Source organism: Mastomys coucha, unplaced genomic scaffold, assembly GCF_008632895.1.
Source record: "Mastomys coucha isolate ucsf_1 unplaced genomic scaffold, UCSF_Mcou_1 pScaffold16, whole genome shotgun sequence".
In the NCBI taxonomy this organism is placed as follows: Eukaryota; Metazoa; Chordata; class Mammalia; order Rodentia; family Muridae; genus Mastomys; species Mastomys coucha.
Window position 1 is genome coordinate 85,106,022 of NW_022196898.1, and position 7,485 is coordinate 85,113,506.

Here is a 7,485-nt window from a genome sequence, read left to right on the forward strand (position 1 = left end):
TTTTGTATTAGTCAGGGTTTCTATTCCTGCACAAACATCATGACCAAGAAGCAAGTTGGGGAGGAAAGCATGTATTTAGCTTACTTCCACATTGCTGTTTATCACCAAGGAAGTCAGGACTGGAACTCAAGCAAGTCAGGAAGCAGGAGCTGATGCAGAAGCCGTGGAGTGATGTTCCTTACTGGCTTGCTTTGCTCTGGCTTGCTCAGCCTGCTCTCTTATAGAATCCAAGACTTCCAGCCCAGAGATGGCACCACCCACAAGGGGCCCTACCCCCTTGATCACTAATTGAGAAAATGTCCCACAGCTGGATCTCATGGAGGCACTTCTCCAACTGAAGCTCCCTTCTCTGTGATAACTCCAGCCTGGGTCAAGTTGACATACAAAACCAGCCAGTACATTCACCATTGAAGAAGTCAGGGCAGGAACTCAAGCAGTGCAGAAACCTGGAGGCAAGAGTTGATGCAGTGGCCATGGAGGAGTGCTTCTTATAGGCTTGCTCACCAATAGTTTGCTCAGCCTAATTTCTTTTTTTTTTTTAAGTTTAAAGATTTATTTATTTATTATATGTAAGTACACTGTTGCTATCTTCAGAAACCCCAGAAGAGGGCATCAGATCTCATTACAGATGGTTGTGATCCACCATGTGGTTGCTGGATTTGAACTCAGGACCTTTGGAAGAGCAGTAAGTGCTCTTAACCGCTGAACCATCTCTCCAGCCCCCTCATCCTGATTTCTTATAGGACCCTGGACCACCAGTCCAGGGATGGCACCACCCACAGTAGCCTGGGTCTTACTCCATCAATCCCTAACTTAGAAAATGCCTTACAGCCAGACCTGGTGGGAGCATTTTCTCAATTGAGGCTCCCCTCTTTTCAATGACTCTAGCTTGTGTCCAGGTGACATAAGACTAGCCTGCAGAATAAGAAAGTGAATTGTATTCGACTATTTGTAAATTTTCTACAAGTAAACATTTAGGAATGTACTGTTGCAAGATAAGCCCATAAAAAGACTCCCAGAGCTACTTGAGCTATTCTTGAAGCTGAATAGAAAGTCTATCTGAACAGGGAGCCTCCCAAACCATGCAGCCCTGATTTTCACTGTAGTTTCATCTTTTGTGCACAAAACAAAACAAAACAAAACAAAAACACAAAAACAAAAAGCATACCGGGTCGGCACACTTCAGTTAGCAAGAACAATTCTCAAGAGGCAGAAGTACAGAAGCCAAAAAAGCAGGGTGAGTCCATTTAGGGACTTTCCTAGATCCTGGATCTATGGGATAGGTCTTGGATGGACTGGACCTTTGTTCCCACGTTAGCAGGTGTTGGGGGCTATGTGCTGGGTTCAGAATGGTGCCTCTACGGCATTAGTTGTGCTAAGGTCTGGAGGATGTTACAATAATTTTCTAATGGTGTGACCCTTGGTAGGTCCAATATTCTCCAGGACAGCTTCACCCCCAAGACTGGGCAACACAAGCTGAGTACCACGGACCTTTAAAGAAAGAGAATCAGCTATTGTTTGGAAATTAGGGAGCTGGGGGTAGAGAGAGTGGATGGGGAAGACGTAGGATGCAAATATGATCAAAATATATTTTATTAAATTCTCAAAGCATTAATAGAATACAGTTTAAAAAGACTCTAGTTCTGTATTTGCCAGCTGATATAATAATTTCACTGATGAAGATCTGCTAGCAGCACAACATATGACTCTTGTTGATAAGTTAGAGAAAAAGCTTTGATTTACCATCAGGATACTGTAGTTTTTAAATCATCAATTAAGTAATTGAATATCTTTCTTTTATATATATACACATATATATGTATTTATTATTTTTTTATTTATTTTTGAGGGTTTTTTAAGACAGGGTTTCTCTGTATAGCCCTGGCTGTCCTGGAACTCACTTTGTAGACCACATTGGACTTGAACTCAGAAATATGCCTGCCTCTGCCTTCCCGGTGCTGGAATTTAGTTCATCACTGCCCAGCCTTTCTTTTACATTTTAAAAGAGCTTTTTTTTTTTTTTAAATAAAAGATTTTTAAAATTTAACTTATGCATGTACACCTGTCTGAGGTCATGTGTATCATGTATGGATCTGGGATCCAAGGAGGCAGAAGAGAGGGCCAGACCCTTTAGAACTAGAGTTACAGGGAGTTGTGCATTGCTCCATGTGCGTGCTGTGAAGTGACCTCTGGTCTGCTATAAGGGTGCTGTGGTGGTTTGAATAGGTATGGCCCCCATTAGAAGGTGTGCCCTTGTTGGAGGAAGTGTGGCTTTTTTTTTTCTTCCAGACAAGGTTTCTCTGTATAGCCCTGGCTGTCCTGGAACTCACTCTGTAGACCAGGCTGGCTTCAAACTCAGAAATCCGCCTGCCTCTGCTTCCCAAGTGCTGGGATCAAAGGCATGTGCCACCACCTCCCGGCAAGTGTGGCCTTTATTTAGGAACTGAGTCAATGTGTGGGTGTTTTTGACATCTCCTGTGCTCAAGCTCTGCCTAGTTTGGAATCCAGTCTCCTCCTGGCTGCCTAGTGTGGAATCCAGTCTCCTCCTGGCTGCCTAGTGTGGAATCCAGTCTCCTCCTGGCTGCCCAGTGTGGAATCCAGTCTCCTCCTGGCTGCCTTTAGATCAAGACGTAGAAGTCTCTGCTCTTCCAGCCCCGTGTCTGCCTGCAGGCTGCCATGTTTGTTGGCATGATGATTACAGACTAAACCTCTGAAACTATGAGCCAGACTCAATAAAATGTTTGCCTTCTAAGAGTTGCCTTAATCATAGTGTCCCTTCACCTCAATAAAATCCTAAGACAAGTAGTATGTGTTCTTAACTGCTGAGGCATCTCTCCAGCCTCTTACATTTATTTATTTTGCGTGAGGGTGTAGTCCATGTGGGCATCAGAGGATAATCTGTAGATGTAGGCTTTTTAATTCTACTATATTGGTCTGAGGGATCTAACTCAGGTCATCGTCAGGGCTGACAGCAAGTGTCTTTACCCACTAAGCTGTCTTTCCAGCTATTCATTCCATAAATGAGTACTTTAGAGACAGTGAGAGTCCTGCCTTTGGCCTCGTTTTGAGTGTATGCAAAAGTCTAAGTTTTCTTTAGTTTCCTCTTCATGATTGAAAATTATGTTCTAAGACTCAAAATATGTCATAAGAACAGCTTAATCCACTAACGTAAGTTATCTAAGCATCTCAAACAACTTCTTAGAAAGCCGAGCACAAATAAGTAACAATACGGAGTATTTACTTCAAACTGAAATCAAAAATATCCAAAGCAATCCAAACAACAGTAAACAAGGCCTGGGCCTTGCAGTATGGGGCCTTGCAGTATGGGGCCTTGCAGTACGGGGCCCTGCAGTATGGGGCCTTGCAGTATGGGGCCCTGCAGTATGAGGCCTTGCAGTATGGGGCCCTGCAGTATGGGGCCCTGCAGTATGGGGCCTTGCAGTATGGGGCCTTGCAGCATGGGGCCTTGCAGTATGGGGCCCTGCAGTACGGGGCCCTGCAGTATGGGGCCTTGCAGTATGGGGCCCTGCAGTATGGGGCCTTGCAGTATGGGGCCCTGCAGTATGGGGCCCTGCAGTATGGGGCCCTGCAGTATGGGGCCTTGCAGTATGGGGCCTTGCAGCATGGGGCCTTGCAGTATGGGGCCCTGCAGTACGGGGCCCTGCAGTATGGGGCCTTGCAGTATGGGGACTTGCAGTATGGGGCTTAATTTGCCTACAAGTTTTCAAAGACATAAAACTGCATTTTGTGCTGAAATTAAAGTCAACAAAGAAAATAACTTGCTATACTAAAAGTAAGGGGATTCTGTGCACTATAGTTCATAATTCTAAGACATGGAATGCAGAGGCAGAAGGACCAGATGTCTAACATCATCCTTAGCTACACAGTGAGTGCCAGGCCAGCCTGGGTTGTTGAAGACCCTGTTTCAAAACAAACAAACAAACAAGAAAAGAATGAGGCAGTAAAGTGGGCAATTGTCAGCATCCTCAAATTATTTCTGGTATATTTTCATGGAAATGTTATGTGTTTTGCTACTTGATTTTATTTTAAAAATCAATGTTTGTCTTTATAGCTGGCTGAATGGTTAAGACCACAGGCTGATCTTGCAAAGGACCTCTGCTCCTAGCACCCACAGTGGCTGGCAACCATGAGTGTCTCCACTTCTAGGGGTCCGACACCCTTTTCTGGCTTTCACAGGCACTAGGTATAAATGTGGTGCACATACATACTTACATACATACATACATACATACATATGTACATATAACCAGACAAACAATCATACATGCATACATACATACATACATAAGTGAATCTAAAATCATTTTTTTTAAAGAATTATTTGTTTTATGTAAGTACACTGTCACTGTCTTCAGACACCCCAGAAGAGGGCATTGGATCCCATTATGGATGGTTGTGAGCCACCATGTGGTTGCTGAAAATTGAACTCAGGACCTCTGGAAGAGCAGTCAGTGCTCTTAATCATTTTTTAAATCAATGTGAATAATTCTGTACCTGTGTAAAATGAAATTTTGTCCTGTTTCCAACATTTTTGGGGGGTTTAGCTTTGTCTTGTCATTGTTGTTTGGTATTTCATGATTTTATTTGGCGCTGGGACATTCTCATCCACATGGACTGTAAATTTTTTAACATGGTGACAGGAAATAGTTTACTAGAGCATAGAGCTTGTTTGCTGAGTCATCTTGTGATGGTTTATATATGCTCAACCCAGGGAGCGACACTATTAAAGTGTATGACCTTGTTGGAGTAGGTGTGTCACTGTGGGTGTGGGCTTTAAGACCCTCATCCTAGCTGCCTAGAAGTCAGTATTCTGCTAGTAGCCTTCAGATGAAGATGTAGAACTTTCAGCTCCTCCTGTACCATGCCTGCCTGGATGCTGCCACGCTCCTGCCTTGATGATAATGGACTGAACCTCTGAACCTGTAAGCCAGCCCCAATTAAATACTGTCCTTATAATGGTTCTGTTCATAGCAGTAAAGCTCTAAGACACATCTCAACCATCTTTTCCAGGACAAATGCTGTTGGAAAGGATATGGACCAGTTCCTATTCTTTGATTCAATCAGCTTTGTTGTACCTGTTATCAACACACATTTCTGAAGTTCCCTTCTCCTCTGTGGCAAATTTCCAGACCCTTTGAATGACTGAGGGGTGTACTTCCCAAAGCCCATGCCACGGATGTGTTTGTGCAGGCTGCTGTTCCAGTCCCAGGACCACCTCCCTGGCGGCAGAGTGGCCCCATTCTTTAGCTCTCCATCCTCTGTGCAGAAGCCATTCTGCAAGCCATGCTGTACATTCTCCATGTCTTTTGGAGACAGGATCTTACTGTGATGTGTCCCGGGCTAGTTTCAACACAGTCCACAGTCCCTTTTCCATCTCCTGAGTTTTAGGACAGCAGATTCATCCACCACACTTGCCCACCACCCACTTCTTCTGCTATTTCATCCTGGGAAGATGCACAAGGTTGACAAAGCACATTCAATAGTTTATGCAAGCCTATTTTACTCAACAGAGGTGTACTAGTCATAGAAGCTAATTAAGCCCGGGAAGTAGCAATGTCAGATCCAAGTTGTCTAAATTCACTCTTCCCCGTGAATGTTTACACAAGGTTCCCACGTGTTATTTTAGTGTAGCTCAAGAAAAATAAAATTTGCAACAAATAATATAATACACAGATGAATTTAACTTTTTGAGACAGCTAAGCCAGCCTCTAACAATAAATATAAATAAATATAAATAAATATCCTTTATGTGGTGAAACCCAGAGGGGCTGGGAAGATAGCCTGTCCGATTTTTGTCAGACATGGAGGTTGTTCTTCGTAAGAAAAAAAAATAAGAATAGGAGAATGAGCCACAGCACGAGAATGGAGATCTCAGAAAGGGTAGACTGTGACTGCACAGCAGAGGTATTCTTCTCATCTCTGAACAATAACACCGTCTCCAACAATTCCACTTCCCGCCCCTCCCATATTCTCAAATCATGAGTATATTACTCAACGAGCATCAATATTTTGTCATGTTTTTATTTCTCCTGCCCCTATTTTTTTTAAAGTGGGTACATTTGTTTTCTCTTTTTAAAATATATTTTAATTCTTTGAAAATTTCATACCATGTATTTTAAGCACACTCTTTTCCCACTGCTCCCCACAATTCCTCCCATGGTGAGATCTCTCTCTCCATCCCTCTACCTTTGTCCTGGTTAGATTTTATAAATTTGTCGAAAGAGAGTTTACACTTCCAGCAGAGGAGCCACAATTGAGAAAATGCTTCCATCAGACTCTCCAGTAGGCAAGTTCATGTGGGTATTTTCTTGATTAATGATTGATGTGGAGGGGCCCTAAACCTCTGTGGGCCATACTTATCCTTAGGCAAGAAGGCCTAGGATGTATGAAAAAGATAACTAAGGACTGGAAAGATGGCTCAGTGGTTAAGAGTGCTCACCCAAAGGTCCCAAGTTCAATTCCCAGCAACCACATGGTGGCTCACAACCATCTGTAATGGGATCTGATGCCCACTTCTGGTGCGTGTGATGACAACCACAGTGTACTCACATAAAATAAATATTAAAAAAAAAAAATAACTAAGCTAGACATGTGAAGCAAGCCACCAAGCAGTATCCTTCCGTGGCCTCTGCATCAGTTCCTGTTTGCAGGTTCCTGTCTTGAGTCATTGGCCTGACTTGTTTTCACAATGGACTACAACTTCAAGCTGAGAACCATTTTCCTCCCCTCCTTGCTTGTGGTCTTAATGTTTATCACAGCTCTGGAAAGATGACAAAGAAGAGCTCCTGAAAGACCCCTGAGGGGAGAGCCCCACTCAAATCCCGGGAGGACGTGCACCCAAAGAATCACGAGCGACCGTCTTGATGTAATTACAAGAGGTAGTTTTTAATTTGGGGGCATTCCGGTTTGGCACCACACCTATCTCATGCAGGAGATAGTGGAGCCGACCACGAGGCTTGAAAGTTAGGGGTTTATATAGGGAAAAGGTCTGGGGGAACAAAGGGATCAGTGTGGCCGTACATGATTGGCTAGTTCAAATATTAACTATTACGTGCAGAACAGATTGGAAAATTCCTAAGAGTGTTAATCTGAGTCAACAGAGCATCTGACCTTAAACCATATCTGCCCAGACATGTAGTTTATGTCTTCTTGACCTGCTAGTTCTCAGGCTGTCTAACAGACTGTTTGCTCATTCCCAGGCCTATGTGGGCTAGCTTGTGATGGATTCTTAGGCCCATAACTTTTCCTAGTCAGCACAGGTCCAAAGCTTTAATTTTTCCTTTCACTCCATGTCTTCTTTTTTAATCCACTGGAGCATCTGTTTGATCTTATCCTGGAAGGGATGTTGGGGTGGCCGTAGGACTTGGTATACGAGGCATCCCTATAGCAAAATGAGATCTATTGCCCTGGAGGGACAGTGTGTGTGTGTGTGTGTGTGTGTGTGTGTGTGTGTGTGTGTGTGTC